The sequence below is a fragment of the Canis lupus genome, chromosome 36 (genome assembly GCF_003254725.2).
Source record: "Canis lupus dingo isolate Sandy chromosome 36, ASM325472v2, whole genome shotgun sequence".
Lineage (NCBI taxonomy): Eukaryota > Metazoa > Chordata > Mammalia > Carnivora > Canidae > Canis > Canis lupus.
The window spans coordinates 8,921,777-8,948,033 of record NC_064278.1 but is presented as its reverse complement, the minus strand read 5'-3'; the positions used below and the strand labels follow the sequence as shown (position 1 = coordinate 8,948,033).

General features: G+C 34.6%; 1 long non-coding RNA gene across 3 annotated transcripts in view; it reads left to right on the top strand.

The window, feature by feature from the left end:
- LOC112674639 (uncharacterized) overlaps positions 1–26,257 on the top strand; it is a 144,736-nt gene that overhangs the window by 81,883 nt on the left and 36,596 nt on the right. For 2 of the 3 annotated variants that reach the window (XR_007408533.1, XR_004804844.2), the window contains exons 3-4: positions 4,214–4,318; positions 12,019–12,095. This is a non-coding gene — a long non-coding RNA (uncharacterized LOC112674639). The remainder of the gene's footprint in view (positions 1–4,213; positions 4,319–12,018; positions 12,096–26,257) is intronic. The other variant, XR_007408532.1, reaches the window with a different exon arrangement.

The window sequence follows — 26,257 nt, the reverse complement described above, 5'->3', positions numbered from 1 at the left end:
AATTTAAATATTGACCAGAAGGAAGGGAGTAGTCAAAGGTACAAAGGAGTTTCTATCTGGATGTGCCAATCAGAAAGGGTGGGTGTTGTAGTATTCCTCAAGCTTTATTTGTTTGTAGGGAAAAGTAAATTCCGGGGGTAGCCTAGTTCCACAGAGTTCAAACCTGGAAACTATTAACAGAAGTGCTGATCTTAGCTGTCCTGAGGGTGTTGGGAGAAAAGGGTGTATCTCAGTCACTAAATATAGATTTACAGAGCTCCCATCAAATGGTGACGTTCTGCAGGAGCAAAGACAGGCAGTGGATATCTCAGGAAAGCAAATGAAGGTTGAAAGAAGCCATTGTGAACAGTGCATGTTTTCCATTATGCACAACTGTGCATATGACAAGTATATATGTAGCCAAAGTGAAAAATGCATGATTGCCAAACTGGGCACACACTCCCCTCTCGACACAATTGAAGCACAGCTTCTAATGCATCTGTGATTGTGGGTCAGTTGATATATACCTGGAGTCCTGTCAGTAGGAAATATGAATGTGCATAAAACTCTTAAATTTAGTGTTCGAGGTGGTTGGAACGAGCCATTCACCTTCTCTTCTCCCCCTCCTCCTAGCTTCTCCTTTTCTCTTTTCTTCTCCCTCCTCCCTTTGTGAATTTATGATTCAGAAATTATTCAAACTGACTTCAAGCTCTGTCATTTCTTCATGGGTGTTTTATGCGCGTTCTTGGATTTTCATCTTGTCACTGGGTCTAGAAGCGGTGGTATATCATTACATTAGAACATTTTACTGTGCTGGGTCTGTCAGCTTGCTTAACTGGGGTGGAGGAGCCAAACCAGATTCTCAAATGATCCACTGGATATTTTCTGCAAACATTAAAGAGAGGAAAAAAAATTAGTTCCAAATTGAACAAATGCTACATTAAAAATAAAGGGCTACATGGCCTGACGCTGCAGCTTTTATCTATGATTTTGTTTAAATTGCTAAAATATTACTAGTTTTGGGGTACTTTTGCATGCAGCTGATGTAAAAGGAGGTTAAATACTCCTTAATTAATGGTTCTTATCTTGTCTTTTTCTTTTATGGCTATATACTCTACTTGTTCTATTCCCCAATTAATGACTACAACTTGCCGTATGTGATTATAATATATATGTTGGAGTTATTTAGTCTTTGCTATGTAATCTTCAGAACCATGTAGTAGGAGGGCAATTATCTCATCCTGAATATATAGCCTTAGAAAGAACCTTGAATATATACTTCTCTTTCTCTTTCTTCCTCTCTCTCTGTCTCTCTCTTTCCAAAATTTGCATGTGCTTGTCTCTTGAGATAACTGAATTTTCTCAGTGAGGGCAAGATGATGATTAATCAGCTGGGTTCCTATCTATGTTTAACTGCTTGTCTCTAGCATTGAATGGGACGAGTCCTTGCAGGAGTGTACTGGAGCACTTTGCATAATACAGATAGCTATTCGAACTGCTGTATTAATATATGTCATCAACAACTTGTCACTTTAGTACCTTTTAGGATGTCTGTGGGAGTACATAATATAAATCTGAATTCTGGGCAAAACTATACAATCGGTTCATTTCCAAACTCTATTATGTATAAGATTAAAACCCTGAAGGTTTAAAATGACAGGTTCATTGTCAAGTGCACTGTACTTTTTATTCTGAAGGGACAAAAAGACTTTGTGAATTCTTAAGTCTTCATGAAAACTCCACCAGTGATCTTTAGAGCAGCACTGTGCTGGTGAGACCTCTACTACCTTCAGGGTGTCCTGCGGTGCTCTCCATCTGGATGGAATAGGGAAAAAATTGATAAAAGAAATGGAAGGAAAATTATTTTTTTGGTTGTTTGTTTAAAGTCACCAGATGCTTATTTCATTCCTCTCTCGTCCTACCTCCCTCCTTCCCCCCTCTTTCCCTTCCCTCCTTTCTTCCTTCTTTCCAACTTCTTTCCTTTATCACTCTCTCTGTATGTTTAATTTTTATAACTTTGTTTTGATTAGTCTTTTGCAGCCATACCTGGGAGCTGGCATGTTGAAAAATAAATCACATGAGTAATGTCTATAAAGTCTAGAGAATGATTTCCTGACTGAATGGTCACTTGTGACAAGGCTAAATTTGCTCTGTTTGGAAAGAGGCTACTGCTCACCTGGGAGCTTTGCAATTGGTAGATGACTAGCAAGCCTTCTCGTAGAATGGCATCATCCCATGGCAGTTTGAACAGAGAGGGCTGCATTCCCAGATTTACCTTCCAAGATTACATGAGTTTTTGAGTCTCCAAGAGTGAAGGTTACAAAGTATCACCTGGAGGTGGGGTGCTTCAGAGAGAAAAATACACACCAATATTCTCTATTACCCCTACCCAAAGCAGAATCTCTGAATGTAAATTACAACAAAGTAGGTGCAGTAAACTCTAAATTATCTGTGTTAATGCAGGGGTGCATCTGTTCAAAGCCATTTATATTAAATTTAGATGACATTCTGTCAATTGGCAATGGGTGGGGTGTATTAGATTTATTATTTAAATTATATTGTATCTAGGCTCATATTGGAATCTCAGTAGTTTGCATTTCCTGTGCAAGCCATAATAAGAAGGAAAAAGCTCAGAAATGTATTAGATGGCAAATGGAAGCCACTCTGATAGCAATCATTTCTAACAGATAAGCCAGGAAGTAGATAATTTACACTTGGGTGATATTTAGATTACTAGAAATGACCGTAGGTATATGTGCTTAGAATTCATGCCTATACAAACATTGTTAACAGGTTGACTCCTGAAAAGGAATGTCAATCAATGATCATGTTGAGGTGAAAGCAGGTTTTTTGGTTACCAAAGGACTTAGATTTGAACTCATCTTTAATCTTACTCTTTTTTGAATAAACCTTCAAAGTCTCTGAGTATCAGTTTCTCTATCCATAATATGGAATGATAAACTTACCTTTCTTATCTAATGTGTGTTGTATCCTGAAGTTAGGTAAGAACAGTTACAAAGATGGGTAAGACATGATCTTGGGCCACAAGGAGAATGGGGGTGGGTAGAGAGCAGACAAGTAAACAAACAATCTCACTAACACAGGGAGAGTTATAAGAGAGGTTGCGTGGAGTAATTCCATAACCTGCCTTGTAATAATATTATATATGTATGTATATAATATATAAGAATATACTATGTAATATAATATATGCATAATATCTATGCAATCTATATAATCTGTACTATTTAATATCACATATACATATATATCTGTATCTACTGAACCATGAAATCCTTGAAGTTAGGAATCATGTGTAATTTACTTTTGAATCAGTAGAAACCAGTTCAGGCATAGGCTATAAAAGGCCCACAAAGTTTCTGTGGAATGAATGATTCTTAAGCCACTCAGCTGAGAAAAACTTTGAAGCCTAGAATTGGGAAAGTCAGACTTAGCACCAAGTACTGTTTGCATGCTGCCGGGTCAGCACCAACCCTACAGGTAGGTTATTTAATGAGGTCTTATCTATAATATACCTGGCATAGCGTTTGACATGGAGCTCATTAAAGCAGAATTAATACGGGCCATGGCATAGGGAGTAGGAGCCATTAAAGTACCCAAAATGTCACTCTCAGCATCCTGACTTACTTATTGGTTGGTGGAAATTTCCTGTCATTAGGCATTCACACTGACAACTAGGAAATTGCATCCCTGGAAGTCTTCCTAGAAGTTTTGATGTCCCAGAGGAAAGATAAAACTTTTAAACTATGGCAAATCCCTAGCACTGTGGTGTGAAGTGATTTTTGATATTAGCAAGCATTATATCAGAACCCAAAGGGTACATGAGATATAGTAGAAAAGCTTGGTAAGAGAGACAGAAGGAAAGGTCTATAGTCTGGGACTGGGACAGTGAGAGTCCAACCCAACAGGTGGACCTTGGGGTGCGGGGATGTTCTTTCTTCAGCCAGGATCAATGTGATGAGCTCCATTACTTGGCAATGTTCTGCTGTCAGGTGGTGAGAGGGCCCTGGCTTCAGTCTTCACTTTGCCGTGGACTAGTCCTGGCTGTTTCTGTAAATCTGCCAATAACGGTAGAAAGCAGGGAAAAATGTCATGTGTTGAACTCCTTCTCTCCACCATAAGAAGTGAGGAATAAACTCAAGAATACATCAAAGTGGGAGTTTTGATAGGGGTTAAAGTGGCCACATCTGTACATTTCCTTCCCTGTTCCTAGGTTACCAGGAGAAGACATCAATTACGGAACTGAAGAGTCGGTCGGTATGGGGTAGGAAGCAAATAAGAGGAGCTCTGTAGACACTTTGATTACCCGTTTCCCCTTGTAAGTCGAGTGCCATTCATTTAGGCATTCTTGTGCAGAAAAAACTGTCAGGCTAAGTCCTACAAGGGAGATGTGGAGACAAAAATATCAGCATGTACATTAAATATTGAATGGAAGTCAAATACTGGTCATGAAGATTGCTAAGCAAGACTAAGGAACAAAATTCTAAAGCCACAGGTAGAGATAAGTCCCGCACTTTTCATGAGATTTAGCAGTGTGCGATTTTTTTTCTTTTCTTTTTTTTTTTTTTAGTGTTAGGGAATAATCCATTTCATTAGAGTGTTTGCAGCAGATACATGAATGGCGTAAATCACATATTACAATTTGCCATGGAAATCTTACTGTCCCAATTAATTGTCTGTTTAGTTAGTGCATTCTGCAGTGAGCCATCCTTCTAAGGCCTGGTGGTATTTCATGGTACGTCAGTCAATAACCTGCATCCCCAGCCTAATTGCCATGGAGCTATATCCTGACTCTTAGAAATCTTGGGAGGTTGGCCTTGGGAAGGATAAAGTTATGTTTGTTAAATGCAAGCCTCATGATCTCTGGAAGGCGTTAGCAATAATCTTCCTGCCCATTGCACAAATTTCTCCCTGTAAATGCCAGTGATCATGGTGTAGACGAGCATGTGCTCCAATCCCATGATTTTACTTGAAAACTAAACTTTCTGTCAGCTTCTAAAGCCTTGCTCTCTCTTTTAATGTTAGCATTTTGTGAAAGTAAATGGAATTAGAAGTAAATCCATTTAATCACACATGAAGCACAATTTTTCCTGAGAACTTCAGATATTTTCATATGAACAATGGAAAAGTGAACATGTCATTTGCAGTCATGTCATTGGAAAATTCTAAAAAAATATTTAATTCTAGTTCCAAACACTTGTCTATCTTATTTAGAAATAATGTTTTATTGTTTTTTTTTTAGTACTGTATTTCACCTATATCTTTGCAATATAACTTTTTGGTTTTTTAAGATTGAAATATAGTTGACATACAATATTAGTTTCAGGTGTACAACATAGTGATTTGAAATTTGTATACAATACGAAATGATCACCATGATAAGTCTAGTAACCATCTGTCACCTTACAAAATCATTACAATGTTATGACTATATTCCCTATGCTTTACTTTATATCCCTGTGACTTATTTGAAATAAATCTTTTTTTAGATTACTTAGCTCTGAGTCTAACACTAAATGACAAATTTTCTCTAATATTTATTCTAAAGAGAGAGAAATTCTTGTGCCTGTGTACATGCACGTAAATACACACACGTCTTATAGCTTTTAAAATTCAAGTGCGAATATATCTAATTCATCTCCCAATACAGTATATCAGAAGAAAGGTATGGATTTAATGTGAGTAAACTAATTTGTATTGTAAGAAAATAGTCAAAATAATTGCTAAGAATAAGTTTCCCAATATTTACCAAAGTTTAAATTTCATAGCACAAACCCAATTCTTAAAAACTAAAGTCTGAGTGAGAATAAAGATTTCTCTAACTGGTGTAGGTGGTAAAGAATCTATCTTTTTGAGTTATTTTAAAATTCTTATTGGATTTGCTATTACTTTGAAAAATGAATCAGGTAGCAATCCTGCTTATTTGCCACAATTTTCTATTTTACATTAGGAGGAGAATAAATGTACTCAATTAGAAACAACACAAATCCTTTGATGAAAAGTTTTACATTTAATTTAACTCTTTGCTTGACCGAAAAACTGATTCAGGGCTGCTGTGTAAGGTTGTACAGTTTGTGTACTGCCCAAAATTGACTGCTTGAAGATCTGGATGAAACTCTAAATCAAGCCTGGTCTTAGCTGATCATACCTTTGCTTTGGGGGCAGCAACTACCATTTTATCTAATTTCTACAAACATCTCATAGAGACACTCTGCTTTTTTTTTTTTAAGCAAACTCTATACCCAACATGGGGCTCAAACGCATGATACTGAGATTGAGAGTCACATGTGCTACCAACTAAGCCAGCCAGACACCTCAACATCTATACTTTTAATTCAAATTTAATTTGTAGTTTTATTTTTTAAGATTTTATTTATTTATGAGAGAGAGAGAGAGAGAGAGAGAGAGAGAGAGAGAGAAAGAGAAAGAGAGAAAGAGAAAGAGAAAGAGGAGAAAGAGAAAGAGAGAAAGAGAGGCAGAGACACAGGCAGAAGGAGAATCAGGTTCCATGCAGGGAGCCTGACTTGGGACTCCATCCGGGTCTAGGATCACGTCCTGGGCTGAAGGCGGCGCTAAACCGCTGAGCCATGTGGGCTGCCCCAGTTTGTAGTTTTAAAGTCAGCTTTCTAAGACTATGTTTTAATAATCTGATTAGGTCAATGTTTTGTTGACTTTTGTTGACTTAATTCATGTCTTTATTATAAAGTAACAACTTCAATACACAAAAATTGAATTAACATTCCAATTCCTTTACATATTATTCCCAATAAAAACTGATTAATCTCATTGGAGGAAACTTTTACCTGTTTTTAAAATCAGGGGTTATAATAGATATATATTTAAAATAGATCCTTTTTTTACTCATATAACTTAAGAGTTAGAGAAGTAGCTTTAGATTTTTTAAACCTAAATATATGCTACAAAACAATCTAATTACTTGTTTTTATATCCTTACTTAATTGCCATTAAGAAAATGTTAGATGAATAATATCATGAGTTTTGGTTGAGTTGAGGTCTGAAATTTGATTAACATTTCCCTTATATTTATCTTAAAAATAGATACCCCTCTGAATTATGATGAAGAATTAAATGTAGTACTTGCACTGAGAAGAATTAAGGATAGAGCCATATACCCCAGTGAAACAAGAAAGGGATAGGATGTCAGGGTATAGAGTTGTCACCTTTGAATTTCATTCAACAGTGTGTTCAGTAGCATATTCAGAGTGTGAAGTAGATAGAGCTTATTGAAGGGCCATTTTTATATCACAAGACATCAAGTTTAGAGAGAACCACATTGACAACCTATAGGTCATCTCTTTTAAGACAAAGGTGTTCACCCTAAATATTCTGGCAGCTGGGACATGGTGACAAGTTTAGATTTAGAAATGGAGCCATATGATGAAGATGGCTAAGTTGACTGCCGACTTCGAATACATGAACGACATCATAAAGCTAAGCTCTCTACTGCCCTAGGCCATCTTCTTAACATAGACCATCCCATCTTATTTAATGCCACCATATTTTGGGGTTCTTTGTTATAGCAGGTTAGTCTAGACCCTGACTAATAAATTTGCACGTGGGAAAATCTGCTTCCTCTTAATTTCTTCTATTAGTTAAGGTTATTGCCTCTGGAATTGTACAGAATTAGTATTCTCCCTTTGAAATGTGACATCACTTTAACTATTAAGGGACAAAGCTATCTACTATGCATTTATTTCTTCTTTCCTAAGTCTTCATCAGACTTGATCCCCTCCTCACATGTCTGAGCAGTCCCTCCTTTAATCTGGACACCACATCCCCTTAATGCAGCCAGAATTTGCTGCTCTGTCACATTCTCATGTTCTTTTCTATGAAGAAAACTCAGGTCTCCCCTATAATAATCTCCTGGGAAGCCCTTAATTTATCTCTGTTAAATTTCATTTTGTTGATTTTAATCCCTCATTTCAGCAAGTTGAGATAATTTTGAAAGAGTGCAGGTTTTAATGAGAACATTGGTAAGTGCAAACAAGCAGTTTGACTATTCTTCTCAATAAACTGAAAGATTGTTGTTAAAATATTGAATATTACTGCTACCACTTTTCCTAATGAATTACTAGTGCCAGCTGCTGTATGCCTTTTACAAGCATCAGGTCAGATTATTACTCACAACAATTCTATTATTATTTCTATTTTTCCAATAAGCAAATGAGTCTTCAAGGGAAAGGATGACTTGTCTACACAAGTAGAACAATAGCATAGCCAAAGTGCAAACCCAGAATGGTATGACATCTGAGCCTAATTAGCCACTAGATTCTACTGCCATTTGATGTGCCTTCATTCCCAAGAAGTACAGGCTTCTGCCTTGTACAAGCTTCTATGTTTGGAAAGGATAAAGCATATGTTTACCTGTCATCACAGAAAGCATGTACTTCTCTGTGTCTATTTTCGTCATGTTAACTTAAAAGCAAGGGAAGGAAACATTCCAAGTAATTTAGAAAACTGAATCTATCAAACTATTAGGCTTGTTTTATACACAGGTGATGCTGGACTCTTCTCTCTTTACTGAAAACATGGGGTATTTTCTACTCAAGTCTTTTCACAACATGGTTTTCACAACTGAATTTGGTCCTGAAAAAGTAGGTCTGGTTCCTTTTTCTGTTGTTTACGATCTTTTGCTCCAGCTAGAAAGATGTTATTACAATTCTCAGGATCACAGTTGGTTTTCTAGAAGACTTAGCATTTTTTGCTCAATGTCTCTTTTCTTTGCTGAATTGGCTGAGAGATTTCTAACATCCAAGAATGCTTGCCAGCTCTTGGGTTTGATGGGAAGCACGTGTAGTTTATGCTCAGGGGTCCCCAGTCTATAAGTGTGTTTCTGTAATTTCCCCGTATTCTAGAAGTCTGCTCACCTTCCCTTTATGTGCAAGTCATACTGCTGTTCTTATGCTCTTCTCTCCTAAAACTCAAGAAAGCAAAGCACAGACTAAGGAGTTATGGATGTCTTGTTTGGGACATTTATATGTTGGGGTTTTAAAAAGCTTGCATTATGGAGTCGTAAAAATGGAAATTGTTACTGAATGATGACGGGAAAAATATCATTGAGTTCAGAGAGTTTCCTAATCATCTATTTCAATCTCTTCATTATATAGATGAGAAAATCAAGTCCCAGAAAGTTGAAGTGACTTCCTCAAGTTCATATAGATAGGATGGCAAATTTGAGTAAGAAGGCTTCTGTTACATCCCTCAAACTATATCATGTGTATTCCATTTCTTGTTTGCACATATATTTATTATTTGGCCCTATGCCATGCATCCTATTTGTAGAACAAAGCATGTAGTGATGGATGTGAAGTATTTAAATCTTGCCTGTGCTTCTGTCTTGTCTCTAATAGGCAGTGAATATAAGTGATAATAGTAATAATAATACTTGACATCATAGAGAATATTTATTGAGCACTGACTATAAGCTGGACACTATTATAAGAAATATATATATACTATTATATTTTACATCTTCTATAGATAATATATATGTTACCAAATTATCTGACCCTCAAAGAAAATTTCATGTCATTTTTATTTCAAATGAGGAAATAAAGGTCCAGGAATTTGTCTGAAGTCACAGAGCTCATTGTGGCAAAGCAAAAAACTCAAAATTTGGAATCTGGCTTGGAATCTATCTTCTAAACCATTATACTGTGCTCCCTCTGATAGTGGACTTTCTACCTAGTTTTTTCACAGTGTAACTAGTGTGTGTGTGTGTGTGTGTTCCTGTGTAATGTCATCCACGATGTATGCCTTATTGTGTTAATACCATACGTGCATTATAGTCTTTCTATATGTGAGCAACAAAAAGTTTTCAGAAAAAAAATAAGTCTGGTTACTCATATCTACTCACGTAAGATTAACTTCATGGGCTCAGAATTTGTTGAGATAATCGAATAATGCAGGAGGATAGACACTTCCTGATTTAATGATTACAATTAAAGATCAATTATTAGACTTGCATAGCAATTTATGTGTTTTAAACGGACTATCCTATGCATTTTACACCACATTTGCTTGTCAAAACTGTCAATCCATAAGCCACGGAGCAGGCAAGAAAACTTAAGACAAAGAGAAATGAAAATTAGTGTATCCATTTTTTTTTTTTTAGTGTATTCACTTTGAATGTAAAATAAGTGATACCGATGATGTTTTTGGCCAAGAATATAACAGGACATTTTTGTCACCTTCCCTCCACATCACCAATATTCTCACAGGCCACCACTCTCCTATCTCCCATTTGAAACTCCTGGGCCCATTTTAAAAGACAGTCTATTCTTCCTTTCAAAATAAAAATCTTAAAATTATAGGAGAAAAAATATTTTGAGCAGTGTTCCTTCTTGCCTCTAAGAATAAGCACAGCACATTTAAGTCTGAATATTGTGTCCTTTAAGCAGTTTTATTTATTTATTTATTTGTTTGTTTGTTTATTTATTTATTTATTTTAAAGATTTTATTTATTCATGAGGGACAGAGAGAGAGAGAGGCAGAGACACAGGCAGAGGGAGAAGCAGGCTCCATGCAGGGAGCCCGACGTGGGACTCGATCCCAGGTCTCCAGGATCATGCCCTGGTTTAAGCAGTTTTATTAATGCATAGCCAAGAAAGTTGTGTATATCTATTTTAAACCTATTTTAAAGTTTATAATCGACTTTTCACACTGCAGACATTTATGGCTTATTATGGGAAAAAAAAGACACTTTATAACTTTTTGTTTTTCAGCATTTATACTGTTAATTTTTAAAACATGATCACATATCTAACACATTTAGAAAATAAATATCTAATACGAATCTTGGCATATTTAGGGTATTGCTAAGTATCCAAAAATTTGAAAGACTACTCTTTTAATGACATCCTGTGATTCAATTTAAACAGTCAGCTTTTATATGATTAGTATTTATACTCAAAACTGGGTAGGTTCTGTATATTTCCTATAAACATGCAGAATAAATATCCTTAGTCAATGGGGAAACGAAACAGATGGGCTTCAGAAGAAAAATTGGAGGCTGGCTGTCAGTACATTTTAGCCTAGCGCTTTCACTTCTTATAAAAACATTCAAAATACTGCAATACATTCAGAAATATCAAATAAAGTTCAAACTGTTTAAACTTAATTTGCATCATATTACATCAGATCAAGTTTCTAGTTATTTCTTCAATCAATGTTTGTAATATGCCTATTTTTAATAAAGATCCAAGAAATGGACTGAAGCTTTGGTTTTAGTACAAATGCATTATCTGGATTTATTATAAATATGAGCCTAGCAGATATTTAGCATAGATTCGTGTCAGTCAAACCAATGTCACTGTATTGATACTCTTCTTCTAATTGGGAAATGGAATTGAGGTGGCATTTTTATCGTGATGTCCTTTGTGGTTGACACGTGTCTGTTCTGAAATATCTTTGTGCATGAATTCGCAGTGCAAATGGGATAATTTGCCTCCAGATAAAGTTATGTTTTAGAAGACTTAAAAAAAAAATCCAAGGAAGGCAGAGATATCTGATAACACCCTCTTTGAGGATGGAGAAAGAAATAAAATACGAAATTGTTAGAAGTTACAGTTTAGAAATATGTACCTGCTTTATTTGTTGTTATGATTAGAGAAGAATGGATTGAATTAATCTTTGAAACAGAACTGTAGCAAAAAATCTAAGTGTCAAACATTAACTGCATTAAAAGAACCCATTATTTGTCTTTTGTTCTCTGTCCTTTTAAAAAAGATAAATGCCTCTCCATTATATTTCATTATCAAAGTTCTGTTTAGAGTCCAATATTTGCAAATTTGACAGGTTAAAATATAAACTAGTCTACAGCTGACACATTTGAGAACTTATGAACTTATCACTCTGCAATCTAGATTTTTATGCCACTCTCTAGATGATTTCTTTTTTTAAAACAAGGATTCTTTCAAGTCTAAACGCCTATAAATTACAAAATTAATGCACAGTTTGATTCTTCTTATTATTTTTCTTCCTATTATTTTATTTCAGTCTCTTTTATTCTCTTCAATTAAAAAGAGAGCAAGACAAAAGAAAAGAAGGAAACAGAAATGACCTGAATCCTCAAGGTAAATGAATGCTGTAGATTATGCAAATGATTGTTGAATCTCTAACTTCTAAACTGGCTATTGGGAAAACAACCTGATAACAGGAAACTCTCCCCCATTTCTAGAGATTAATAAGAATAGTTACACTGTTACTCATTTCAAACCAGTGTTTGTTGTAAAACCGCATTCTTTCGTATGCATCATGAAAGCATAACATGAAAAACATCAAAATGGCCTAATTTTGGAAGCCAAATAGCAAAAATGAAGAAGCCGCTCCCTTTCTCCCCAGTGGTTTGCAATTGAACCCCAGTTTCCTGAAGTTCATCCAACCCAAAAGAAGAAAGAAAACAAGAGAAACAAGGAAAGACACAGCTATCCCGAAAGAAATGTATTGAAAAAGAAGAGAGAAAATGAAAGCAAAAATTAGTCATGTAAAGATGGAGAGACTGAGCTATAGAAACTGGTCACATAAATAGTCATGAAATGAAAAGTTTCAGATTTGTATTGAAGTAAAAAAAAAAAAAAAACTACTTAGAGAAAGGCCAACAGGCCAGACTAAATAATCCTCGACTTACCGTCCAATTCTGAATCCCATATTAGCTGCAGAGATTTTAATGTAAATATGCCATTACACTGTCATTACAGTGATCAGGCTTCATGGCTCACAGGTCACATCTCAGCCACTGTTAATTTTGCAGGCAAAAGCTTTTTTTCTCTTGAAATGTTAATAACTTTCTATTAGTTAATGTAGCGTGACTAAAATTCAGATTAGATATAATTCATTTTAATATCTGTGACTGGCTATCCTGATCATTTAGCAATGGTTTCCAGCTGAATACAAGATGCTAAATTGGACTCATTTGCATAGCCCTGTTAAAGCAATGCCATTCTAGAAATGTAGGCATCTTCAAATTAATTTAAAAGATTTTTTTTTCTCCTGGTTTTGCTACTAGGATAAAATCTTTAGTTGGCAACTAATTGAAGTTACCATGGGCTGAATACACATCCTTTTCTCTGCCTGTCCTCCCATCCCCCACGAAAAAAAGAAACCAAAACACTCATCAGGAGTGTTAATTGGTGAGTGCAGAAGATACCCAGTGCCTCAGAACGTAGGGAGGGCTCAGTTTAGTAACCGTAATGTTAAAATCTGAACAAATCTGAGCTACTGACAAGGTTTGCAACTACCAGGTCTAGAAGAAAATTTAATTCCACCTTTGCAAATCTGTTTTTAACTTTGCACTATGTAGATGCAATGTATCACTACCTGTCCTGTATATGGGGTCTAGTTTGTTGAAGTAGATGATAAAATCTGCTGCTTTCCAAGGAAGCCTACACCAGGGTGGAAAACACTGTTGTTATTAATCATAGATAGAGTCTGTTCTTTTCTTCCTTTGCATACATAAGACCCATTAATGCTAATGGAAAACACAGACAATACATTCATGCAACATGGGGCAACCAGACCTCTGACTTATCAATGCCAGTTGCTAGACACACAAACAATCCAGTAAATACACCTGTGGAAGGGATTAGGGATTCTTTGACTGTAACTTGATCCTGTTTTTTAAACTGTATCATAAGTGATGATGTTTTCCCCTTTCAATGAAAATGCAGACAACTTAAAATATTAATCACTTCCCAGTTCGTCACAAGTCTCAAAAATTTTGTGTAGAGAATAGGTAAATAATCTTATACAATTAGGTCAAAGTTTTGGTTCAGGAACCTTAAAAGATTCCTAGAAAGTTAAAAACTGAAATAAATAATGTTTTAAATGTTTTCTCTCACTTTCATTAATTTAAAAAGTGGTTTGAAATGTTCATTTTCCTTTATGAATGTATTTAATCATTATCCATTCACTTTGGTAAAGATGTTTGGCTTTAAGAATTCACATTGTTAAAAAATATATTAAAAAAAAGAATTCACATTGTTACTCTCTTTGAAATATGATTTTCAGAAATGAGGGTATAATTATTTTTTATCTCAAAGCAAAAAACAGGTCTCGATACAGATAATGTGTATCAAGGTTTCTTTTTATTTGAATTTGATCATTTCTAGGCTATTTGAGAAAATATGTGAGTCGGAAAACAGTCTGTTTATTGTACTACTCTCCTACACCTTTCTTCTTTCTCTTCCTCTTCCTTCGTTTTTTTCCTGGAGCAAAATATCAGATTTTCCTGCTGATGCTTGTAATCTGAAAAGTTAAAGAACTGTTTGGTCACCCCCATCCCCATTTCTCTTGACCTCTCTCCTTGCCCTCAAGAATTTAAGGGGAAGTATAAAATTCAGCTGCTATATGTGTGGGAGAGATAGAGAAACTTTCAAGAAAAAAAGAATCTAGTGGAGATTTTGAATAAACATAGAATTGGCACAATTATTCCCTTCTAAAATTTATGTGATGATTTTCAGTTGTGTTGTTATGGGGAAAATAAATCACTAGGCAATAGGCACAAGATGCCAACCAAATAATAAACTTCAATATGACTGGCTATTGGGCAATTGAGGAGCTAGAATGCCAGCTCCTGAAAATACTTCTCCATTTAGTTTTCCCTCAAGAGTCAATGGTTACTGTAGACTAAGTTTGATTGGCATCTTCCATCTCTCAGCCTATAGACATAGTCAGATATGTGTGCCCCTCTCTGAAATTCTTTCTACCAACTTATCTCTCTCTTTCCCTTCAGGGTTAAACTTCTTGAAAGAGTGACTATTTCTACTTTCTCCTTTTTCTTCACTTCCCAGTATACTTCCCACCTTCACTACAAGCACCTTGCCATTTAGCTTCCTTTCTTCCCAACCCTCCGTTGATACATCTTATGATCTATTATTGACCCAATCACATGCACATCAGTACCTCCATCTCTGGTCCAGTCATCTGGTCAACTGATCGAATGATTAATTCCATCCCAAGGATCTATTTTGACCCAAGTGTTAGAATAGGTACTGGAGGATATTCAATATGCCTGGTGTATAAAAGCCTGGATATGTAGATCTTGAAAAATTATCCCTGTTGATTTTTTTTAAAGATTCTATTTATTTATTCATGACAGACACAGAGACAGAGGCAGAGACATAGGCAGACGGAGAAGCAGGCTCCGCAAGGAGCCCAGTGGGGGACTTAATCCCAGGATCCGGGGATCACAATCTGAGCCAAAGGCAGACGCTTAACTGCTGAGCCACCCAAGTGTCCCATCCCTGTTGATTTTGAAGTGGTGCCTATAATCTGGCCACTGTTCCTTAGACATGTTATCTACTTCTAAGGTGTTACCTGTCAGCTATATTGCGGTATCTCCCAAATCTATAGCTTAAACTTGGGGCTTTTTTTTGACAGTCTAAGCCAAATATCTAGTTGTCTACTGGCTATTTTCATCAGATTGTACCAGTGTCAGATGAAGAGAATAGTGTACAAACTGGTTCCTCATCATGGTTCGCCAAAACCTGATTCAGGATAGTAAAGTTTCTCTTGGCATCCAATTCTAAAATGTGGGAGTCAACCTAGAGTTACTGTCTGTATATCCAGCTGGTCACTAAATGATATTAATTATATTTCCCTCATAGGTCTCCAATTTGAACCTTTTTCTCCATTTATTGCATCAGGTCGGGCTTTTATAATTTCTGTCTGGGACTGTTTTTACTATTCAATCTATTTTTAGTGGCCACCTCCACTCCAATTTATCTTCATAGCCAGAACCGTATTTCCACAGTACAGATCTCATTGCTCCTTCTGTTAAGATATTTTAGTGGCCTTTGCACCACTTTTAGGGTTAGAAGTCTTTGTATGGTGAATTTTTCCCTTAATGATTGGCCCCTGACTGGTTGTCCAGCCCTATACCCTGCATTATACACATTTGCACTTTGTACCCCAATATGAATGAATTATTCCCATTTCTTGGAAGGAGCCATGCTCTTGCTTGCATCTGTGTCTTTGTTCATACTATTTTCCTTTTGCAAGCACTCTTCTCTTGCCACTTTCCCACCTAAGAAATTCTTACTCACTCTTTTTTTTTATATGTATATTTTTTTTATTGGAGTTCGATTTGCCAACGTATAGTATAACACCCAGTGCTCATCCCGTCATTACTTATTCTTTAGTATTCAGTTCAATTTCTTAACTTTCCTAGCAAGCCTCTCCTCCCTCTCTCATGCCTTTCAGGTAGGATTAAGCATGGCCTCTGTGCACCATGGTGTACTGGCTCATACTTGAATATCTCACGATACACCCCCCCCACACACACACACACACCCCTCATGAGTGTCAGGAGAAGAGGGGAATGTATTGGTACAGATTAGACCCTTTATAAACATTTTTGAAAAGTTTTTATTTATTTGAGAGAAACAGAGATAGTGACAGAGATAGCAAGAGAAAGCACGAGCAGGGAAGAGGGAACCGATGGATATGGGCTTGATCCCAGAACACGGGGACCATGACATGAGCTGAAGGCAGAGGCTTCAACTGCAACCAAACCACCCAGGCACCCCTATATATTTTTTAAAGAAATAAATGAATTGTCAACATGCCTGTCCATCACCAAACATCTAGCATAAAGCAATATTGAGCCCACTTGGTCTTCCTAAAGTTTCAATTCACCAAAAGTACTCTTGACTGATCTTTGAGCATAAAATCTCTCAGGAACCTAAGGAAAAATTTCACTTTGAAAAGGTTGTATTTCAGACTCATTCTTGAGATACATTAGTTACTTCTAGCTTTTCCTAAGGTCACCTGGAATTTTCAGTTCCTCCTTTCCATTCTTTTTTGTTTTCTTTTTTCAGAAATTTCAAAACTCTTTATGGATTTAGAAAATATTTCTCTGGATAGTGACATTGGTTATTTCCATTTAAAACAGATACTTGGGGATCCCTGGGTGGCTCAGCAGTTTAGCACTTGCCTTCTGCCCAGGCCGTGATCCTAGAGTCCCAGGATCGAGTCCCACATCGGGCTTCCTGCATGGAGACTTCTTCTCCCTCTGCCTGCGTCTCTGCCTCTCTCTCTCTCTCTCTGTGTGTCTCTCATGAATAAATAAATAAAATCTGAAATAAAATAAAATAAATAATAAAACAATACTTGACAATAGTTAGCCTGAAATAGATCTTCTAGTTTTCAAAGCCTTATTTTCTGGTAAGTCATTTTATTAAAAAACAAACAAACAAAAAACCAACAACCACAAGATATTTTGAAATACAAAATAGTTTGGAGCAGATTTTAGAACTTCATAATGTACCATAATCTGTGTTTAGTGGCCCTTATAGAAAAATTCCTCATTCACTACCAAAATCTCCAAGTGCAGAGAAATACAAATGTCTTCCTCCTTTTATTTATTTCAGAATTTCCTAGTTGTAATATACAAATGCAGTCATGTAAATATGCCACACCAACATAAAGCACATAAAAAGATAAAATCTTAGCCTTACCTTCAAAAGGCAACCACAAATTAATAAAACAGTTCTGTTAAAAAAAAAGACCCACAGTCATGTTTTCTAATTACATAAATCCAGTGGCACCACACTTAGATATTCTAGCAAGGAATAAACTGAGAAACCAAAGGTTAAATAGAGACTATTTTAATAAGGTGAATGTCTTCCAATATCAGAGACACCTCATAACAGACAAAATCATCTGGTCACTTCAGTATAGTTATTAGTTTATCTGATTATTTTTTACTTTCTGTCTAAATTTTTCATGGCCTAAGTATTAAAGCATGAAAATATATCTTTTGGCATTTTTATTAAGATATTTTTCCATTTTCCACTATTTGAGGTTTCCTGTGTTGTTAAGAAGGCCATTAGGCTGTATCTTCTGCAAATTTTCTTTGTGTACTTTCAATCTACTGATCACTTTTCTTCCTCTAAAGTATTGATAACATTTCTAAACATTTTCACAATTAGATGAAATATTAACAGCAGTGTTAGGATCACAAGGAACACGTTGGTTTCAAAATACTCCTGTGAACTAACTTTGTGGGGGCAAACTCCTAGAAGGATGAATAGTTGACTGGATTAAACATTCAATTAATTAGCAGTTATCTGGGAGGAGAAGGTCAAAATTGTGAAGGTAGGGGAACTGGAGAATGGATTTAAAGAAATGAACTATGATGAATCAACTTATATGAATAATTACACCAAACTTGAGTTAATTCCATGGAATATATCAGTACATAGGACAGAGCCATTGGAAAACGCTTTATGGTGGTAATTGTTAGGACTTGGTCCTTGATATTGGATACGGAAAGATAAGAAAAGACATTCTGGAAGGTGGAACGATGAAAGCAAAGGGTAACATTGGAATGAGCAATTAGATTTGGAAAAACTTCAGTTGTTCATAGGTCTTACATTAGATGGGATGGAATCAGATAAGACAAAATGTGCAGTTATGTAAACAGAGGAATCTGGATTCAAAGCAACAGACAAATATAAACCTCTAGAGACTTAAGGAGAGTGGTAACAGGAGGAAGTGGCAGCCATATATGAAGTAGAGGTCCTATTTGTTATCTGATGCTATGTGACAAAATTCCCCCAGATTTAGCAGCTTGGAAGACATTCATTTATTATCTCACAGTTTCTTAGGGCCAGAAATCTGAGAGAATCTTAGTTGAGCATTCTGGCTCAGATTCTCTCACAAAATGGCAGTCAAGCTATCATCTAGAGCAATAGGCTTCCTGAGACTGGGAAATCTCTTTCTAAGTTTGATCATGTAGCTGTTGGGAAGCCTTTGTTTCTCACTGGCTATTATCTGGAAACCTCCATCCTTTGCCATTAGGGCCTCATAGGCTGTCTGAAAGTTCTCACAACATGGCAGCTGATTTCCACAAGAGGGAGTGATCCTGGAATGAAAGTGAAAATAAGAAATCAAGAAAGAGAGTGTTCCCAAGATGAAAGCTGCAATCTTTTTGTAATGTAATATCAGAAGTCACATACCTTCACCTCTTCCATAGTTTACTGGTCACAAGACCAACTCTGGTAATATATGGGAAGGAACTACAAAGTGGTCTAATTGTCGGATGAAAATTACTGGGGTCCATCTTGAAAACTGGCTACCATGGTAGTTGGGTTAGAAAGCCAGCCAAGAGGCTATTAGAATGATCCAGTGAGAACAAGTTGAAGACATGGCAATAAGGATGGAGAGAAAGGGACAGATCTGTGAAATGTTCAGAATACAGGACTATTTAATACTAGTAAGTTTGATACAATTAGGTCTCAAAAGCTAAAAGAAAACTTCAAGGTTTTGAACTTGGATAATTTTAAGAGTTATCTGGCTACCAATTAATTGGTATAGAAATGGTAGTTTTTAACATGAACGTAGATTGTACTGTAGACCTGTTGAATTTGAGTTGGCAGTTATTTATCTAAATAAAGATACCCTGTAGGTATTCTGTACCTTTTAATAGAAAGTGAGAATGATAAAGGCAAATAATATATTGAGTACCATTCATTTTTAATAAGTTGTTTTTTTAAGCCTCACTGCTAAAACACAGAATGTCTGACAAAGAAAATCCTGCAGGAAAAAAAAAAAAATTCCAAGATGGCTTTAATAAATAAATAAATACAGAAATTCAAATTATTGTTTCATATTATCAGTATTTTATTTTCGATGATTAAAATGTGTAGCGAAATGAGTCACCAATAAATTATCTAGGTTGAGATTTTTTTAAACTACACCATTTACATCATTCATGTAGTATATGTATCCTCATCAGATTTAAAAGGAGAAAAGATCTATTAATTTATGCCCCCCCCCCAACACTTTTTGTCAAAAGTGCAAAAAGAATAGGAGAAACAATGGGATTTTTTCACACTTTATTTTTAGGTGAGAAAACACTTTCTCCACATTGGCTAATGAAATCAAGTATGTTTTACAGGCTACACATTTAAGATAATCCTTTAAATATAAAGCCTTATTAATTCATGAAATAATGGATAGTTCCAATGAGAACTTCCAACTTTTTGAATTTTGAAAATTTAAACATTGAGAGCAATTTTGAGATTTATTATTAATATATTGTCACCAGAAACTGGTCTACCTAGGCTCTTTGTGCTGAGAAAAAGAAATGCTATATAATGTTGCACAATTTAAGCAGAACAAAACAATTAAAAACAAGTGCTCACTGAGAATACTTTTTGCGAAGTCATTTCCCTAAGTCAAGTATGACTCTAAAAGTCCTAGTTTACATAATCCTACATTACTCATTAATTTGTACTAAAACTAATGTCCTCAATATTTTTTCATTTCAGTCTTTTATCTACAAAGTAGCTGGAATGATTAAAACAAAACAAAACAAAACAACAGTGAGATTATGTAATGCCATTAATATCATTCCATGACTTTCACTTTTTCTTAAAATCAAATTTCTTATTATAGCCTACAAGGCCCAGTAGGCCAAATTCCTTTTCTCACTAATCCTTCTCCTCATCTTTAACTAGCCTTCAGTTATGCTGGATTCCTTTCAGTTCACAGACCAAGATGAAATCTTTCCCACTTTACAGACCCTTTATATTCTGCATCCTATTCCTGGAAGGTTAAGTCCAATTTTTCACCAGCACGGCTTTTCCTCATTTTAAAAGTCTCAGCTTAAAAGATAGATTCTCAGATAAAATTTCCTTGGCCAAGTAATTCCTCCTTGCACACTTACCCCTGTACTACTTATCAAAGCATCTTGATAGGAACTTTTTAGCTTGCAATTCCATTGAGTGTATATGAACTTATGAATTTATATACACATGCATACATATGCACACACATACATATGTGTATATGTATATATGTGTAAAACTATGTTTTTATGTGTCTACGTCTCACTATATGTCTATATGTATGTGTGTATGTATACTTTATTAAGGAAATATATATTCCAAAAATATACAAATACTGTGATCAATGAAACACATCCATGAATCCAGATCACACTATAGAACATTATGTGGATGCCAGCCAGCCTTGCTCAAGACAGCTACAAGTACCTATCAAACTTCCCACCAGCTCCCCACAAAGATAACATATGATATTGTAACTTTTATCACAATAGATTAACCTCTTTTGGACATTATATATGTATGTACTCTTTTGTGTCTAAATTCTCCACTCAACATTTTGTTTGTGATTCATCCATTTTGTTAAAGTTTGTTCATTCTCATTGTTGAGTAGTTTTCCATTAAACTGGATGTGACAATTAGAGTTATCCATTCTACTCCTGATGAATAATGCTGCTTGAACATTGTTGCATGTGTCTTGGTGCACGTATATGTGCAATTTGGGTGGTAATGCAATTGCTATGTATGGGGTATGCACATACGTAGCTTGTAGACACTCTCAGTGGATTTCTAGAATGCATGTGTGTATAAGCAGCATAAGTGTTTCAGTTGTTATATATCCTTATCAACACTTGGTATTGTTATTATTTTTAATTGTTGGTTTTCTGGTATGCGTGTATGTGTATTGATAAGTAATTTTGATTTTAATTTCCATTGTCTTAATGTCAAATATTAAAGATTTTTTGTTATACTCACTATTTTGGGGGGTATACCTTTTAGAAATGTCTATTCATGGCTTTTTCCCATTTTTAACTTGGTTGCCCATTTTTTTCTTATTTGATCTGAGATCTAAATATATGTATTTAAATATATATGCATATATATAATGTGTATATTCTGTGCATTTATCTTTTGTTATCGATACATAATTACATATATTTTTCCTACTTGAAAGTCTGCTTTTTCACTCTCATAATGATATATTTGCTGGTAAATTGTTCTTAATTTTAATGAAGTCCAAACTTATCTTTCCTTTTTAGTTATTTTCTCTGTGACATATTTAAGAAGACTTTACCTAGGTCAAATCATAAAGATATTCTTCTCTGCTATCTTTTCTAGCTTTATTACTTTGTTTTTCATATCTAGTTTTATGATCCACCTGGAATGTATTTTTGGTACTGTGAAATAAAGGTCAAGATCTATACCTATACCATCTATATCTATCTATATCTATTTCTATATCCGTATCTTTTTTCTCTTTTGCACATCCAAATACTTTTGGATCTTCCACTCCATTCTGCAATGCTTGTTGTAAATCAGGTGACTATGTAAATGCATTTGATTCTAGGCTCCATGCTCTTATACTATTTTAATAACACACATTTTAGTTTCTGTGTTTTTAAAATAAATCTTGGTGTCTGATAATGTAGATCCAAAAGCTTTGTTCTTTAACATTCATTGCCTTTGCTATTTTTGGCCCCTTGCATTTCCATAAAAATCGGCTTGTCAATTTTCATTTAATTACCTATTGGATTTTGATTGCATTGAATTTACAGTTTAATTTTAGGGAGATTTGGCATCTTTACAATATTGAAATGTCTGATCATGAACATGGCATATCTGTAATGAGCCATCAGCCCTTTACCTTTGCTTGCCTGCAAGAAATAACTTAAACTGACAATGCTGTTGGGTGTTGCCCATCATTCCAAACTGAGTGAGACCTCTTTGACTGGCAGAAGCTGTTGGTTCTCATGGCTCACCTTGTTGTGGCTCACCAACAAATTTGGAAGTGGAGGGGTATTGGAAGCTGACCCAAGATAGAATCACAAATTTCCATTCTTCTTTCTCAAATCCCAGCATCATTCATGCATAAATGCTTCTCAGATTATTGTGTACATTTATGTACTTTCCAGAGCCTTAAAACATTTGCCTTTTGCTAATTCCATAGGGCTTTAGAAACATTTTGGGAGAAATGAGTTTGTCTCAATTATTGTCAAAAGTCCTAAATAACGATTTGTTCCCCAGGAATTGGCCTGCTTAACTGAAATAGTCCAACCTGTTGTCATAATGTTATTCATGAAAGCCTATGATTACATTTGTAATACTTGTATCTTCTATATCCATGTCCCTCTCTATACTGTATTTTTTTTTAATCAAGACTTTCTAGGAGTTTACAAATTTTATGGTTATTTTAAAATAACAAACCTTTGGCTTTGTTGATTTTTCCATTGCACATTTGTTTTCTATTTAGTTAATTTTTACTAGGTTTTCTTTTTTCTATTACATTGTGTTTACTTAACTGTCTTTTTCTGGCTTATTGAAAATCATATTCAGATAATTTATTTTATACATTTCTTCTTTTATAATATACATTTAGGTAATAGATTTTCTGTAAGTAAAGGTTCAACTGTAATCCACATATTTTGAATACAATATATTCACAATATATAATATATCCACATATATAATGTCATATATATTAAGTGATATATATGAATATATATTCACTAATATACGTCACTATCTTACTATCACATATCATAGATCATTACTACATATCATAAAAATATATATTTAATTTCCATAGTGACTTTTTTGAGCCCTGAATTATTTACTATTTTATTTGCCCAATTACCTAATCTGGGGGGATTGTCTAGTATTGTTTGTAATTGGTATCTATCTTAATTTCACTGTGCTCAGGAAAAAAGTGTTCAGAGTTACTTTGTGTTCCAGAACAAAGTCAATTTGTTAAATATTCTAAGTAAACTTAAAAAAAATGGGTACTCTGTCATTTTGAAAAACTTCTATATATTAATTTTTTGTTTGCCTGTTCCATACTTTACTGAGAGTAAATCTCAAACTATGACTGTGGAATTTTTGGTTCTTCTTCTGTTTCTGCAAGTTTTTGCTTTTTATACATTGAGGATTTCCTATTAATGCATGTAAAATTAGGATTTTTATATCTTCACATGAATTGACCCCTTAATTATTATAAAATGTTTCTCTTAATCTCTAGTTATACTTTTTTATTTTAAATCTACTTTATTAAAACAGCTACTCACCTTTGTTTTGTTTTGATTTGTTTTTCTTTTACTTCCAACATTTCTGTTCTCTTATATAAAAAGATATCAACAGCATATAGTTGTGTTGAATTTCTTGTCTGGGCTGATTCTCTTTGATTTGAATGTGTATATATATATTGGACATTTACATTCAAACTGATTATGTATTTTGAGTGGCTTAAATCTATCTACTTATTTTTTCTTTTCTTTCTTGCCTGTTTATTAACCAAGTAGTTTTTATTATATAATTTTTCTCCTTTGTTAGATTTTTATTAGATTTTTATTTACACACTCTTTTATTGATCTTTTAGTAGTTATTCAATAAATTATAGTATACACATTTAAGAATCTATCTTAAATTATTACTTTTGCCACTTCCCAGAAAATGCAAAGGCTTTAGAATATTTCATCTCCATTTTCCTGCTTTATTTCTGCATTCATTTAAAAACTCCACCATCTTTTATTCTTGTTTAAAGTAGAACTTGGCAAAGTAGGACTCATGGGCCAAATCCTGCCCCAGTACCTAATTGTTAGTCTGTTTTAATCTGTGAATTGAGTTTGGTTTTTACATTTGTAAATGGCTGAAAAAAAGAAAAAAAAAACACAGCATTTTAAGATATGTGAAAATAATATGAAATTTAAATTTTGTGTCCATAAAGAAAATTTTATTGAAAAATAGCCACACTCATTCATTATGTTTCCTATGGCTGCTGTCCTAGCACAGCAGGAAAGTTGGCAGCCATTGTGATAGAGATCATTCATGGTGTTCCCACTACTTTGCACTGCTGCTTTGTGCACTAAAAATCTCAGTGATGCAGCTCTAACTCATCAGAGTTTCAAGTGTCATACATATTGCTGTGCTGCAATATCTTATTTTACTTTTTTATACCAGTGCACCATGTATACAAATGGATCTTGTGTATACACACACACACACACATACCACCACTACCACCATGGCAAAAGAAAAAGGAAAAAAGTAGTCTTTGAGTATCACACTTTTGAGACACAGTGGAGTATGGTTTGTTTTGTATTCAAATTAGATAACAAAGTATTGTGGCTTTTAGCATTAACAGTATGGCTGTACTAAAAATTTACAATATATATCAACATTCCCAGACTAAGCACTCAACACAACAATCACAACTCACAGGAAAGCAACAGTAAGAAAGATCAGAAAATTTAGTATGAAATATCTTTCAAAGAAGAATTTCTTCTTTGAAATAAAAAATGAGTCTACAACCAGAGTAAGTTGTTGAGAAGCTCATTTGTTAGCCAAACACTGCATAAATATTGTGAACTGGCAGCAATTTCATTTTGATGTCTTAAAGATGTCATTTCTTTTCTGCTGGATTTCATTTGTGTTGAAAGTGAAATATTTTTATTATCATTTCTTTGCAGGCAATGTCTTTTTTTAAACTTGCTTTTAAGAGTTCCTCTTTGTCCTTGATTTTAACTTTTAATACTATATAACTAGGTGTGATTTTGTTTGTTTGTTTGTAATTATCCTTCTTAAAGTTAGTAGACCTTCTTGTATCTACTTGAAAAACTCTTACCCCATGTCTCTTGAAATATTGCTCTCACTTCTTTATTGCTTTTCTCCTTCTTGGACTCCAGCTACACATATGTTAGACCTTTTCTTCAAACACACTGTCTCTTATGCTATTTTACATATATTTCATTCTTTTTTCCTTTGGTGTTTCCTTCTGGATTTTCTATTTAGCTCCACTGTTATTAAATCCATATATTGACATCTTAATTTTAGTTGTGAGGTATTTTGTGGCACCTTTTGTTTTTGTTTTTTATTTTTAGAATTTCTAATGATTCTTACTGTAGGTTTACTTTCTATGGTGAAATTTTCCATCTTTTCATCATAGTATTGTTTATACATATTAATAATAGTATCATTGACTTCTATTATCCTTGATGTGAATTGGCAAATGCTTTAAAAAGAAAACATGATGATAAATGTTAGGGTCACCTCAATGATTTTCCATTTTCTTAGGAAAATAGGTCTCTAAAGTTCTGGTTGCCTTGGTTATTTTCCATTGTTTTAAAATAGTGCTGTATCTTTCTTTGTCTCTCTCTTCGTGTTTTACTCAACTTCTATTGCTTTACTCAGGATGATAATCTGAAATGAGCTGCACAAAAAAATTCCCCAAAACAAAATACACCCCCCCAAAATTAGCCCTTTTTCTGGCCCATAGTTTTATTTCAACAAACATTTTCAACTGAAATAATTAACGTACTAAATGTTGAGTTTGTGCTAAAAATCTCAGAATGAATATTTCAGTTGTACTAGAACTTGCTCATGAGAACGCCTAAGGTGAATGGGAATAGAGAGGTACAAGAAATGTAAAATGTAAAAGGGTCTTTTTTTTTTTT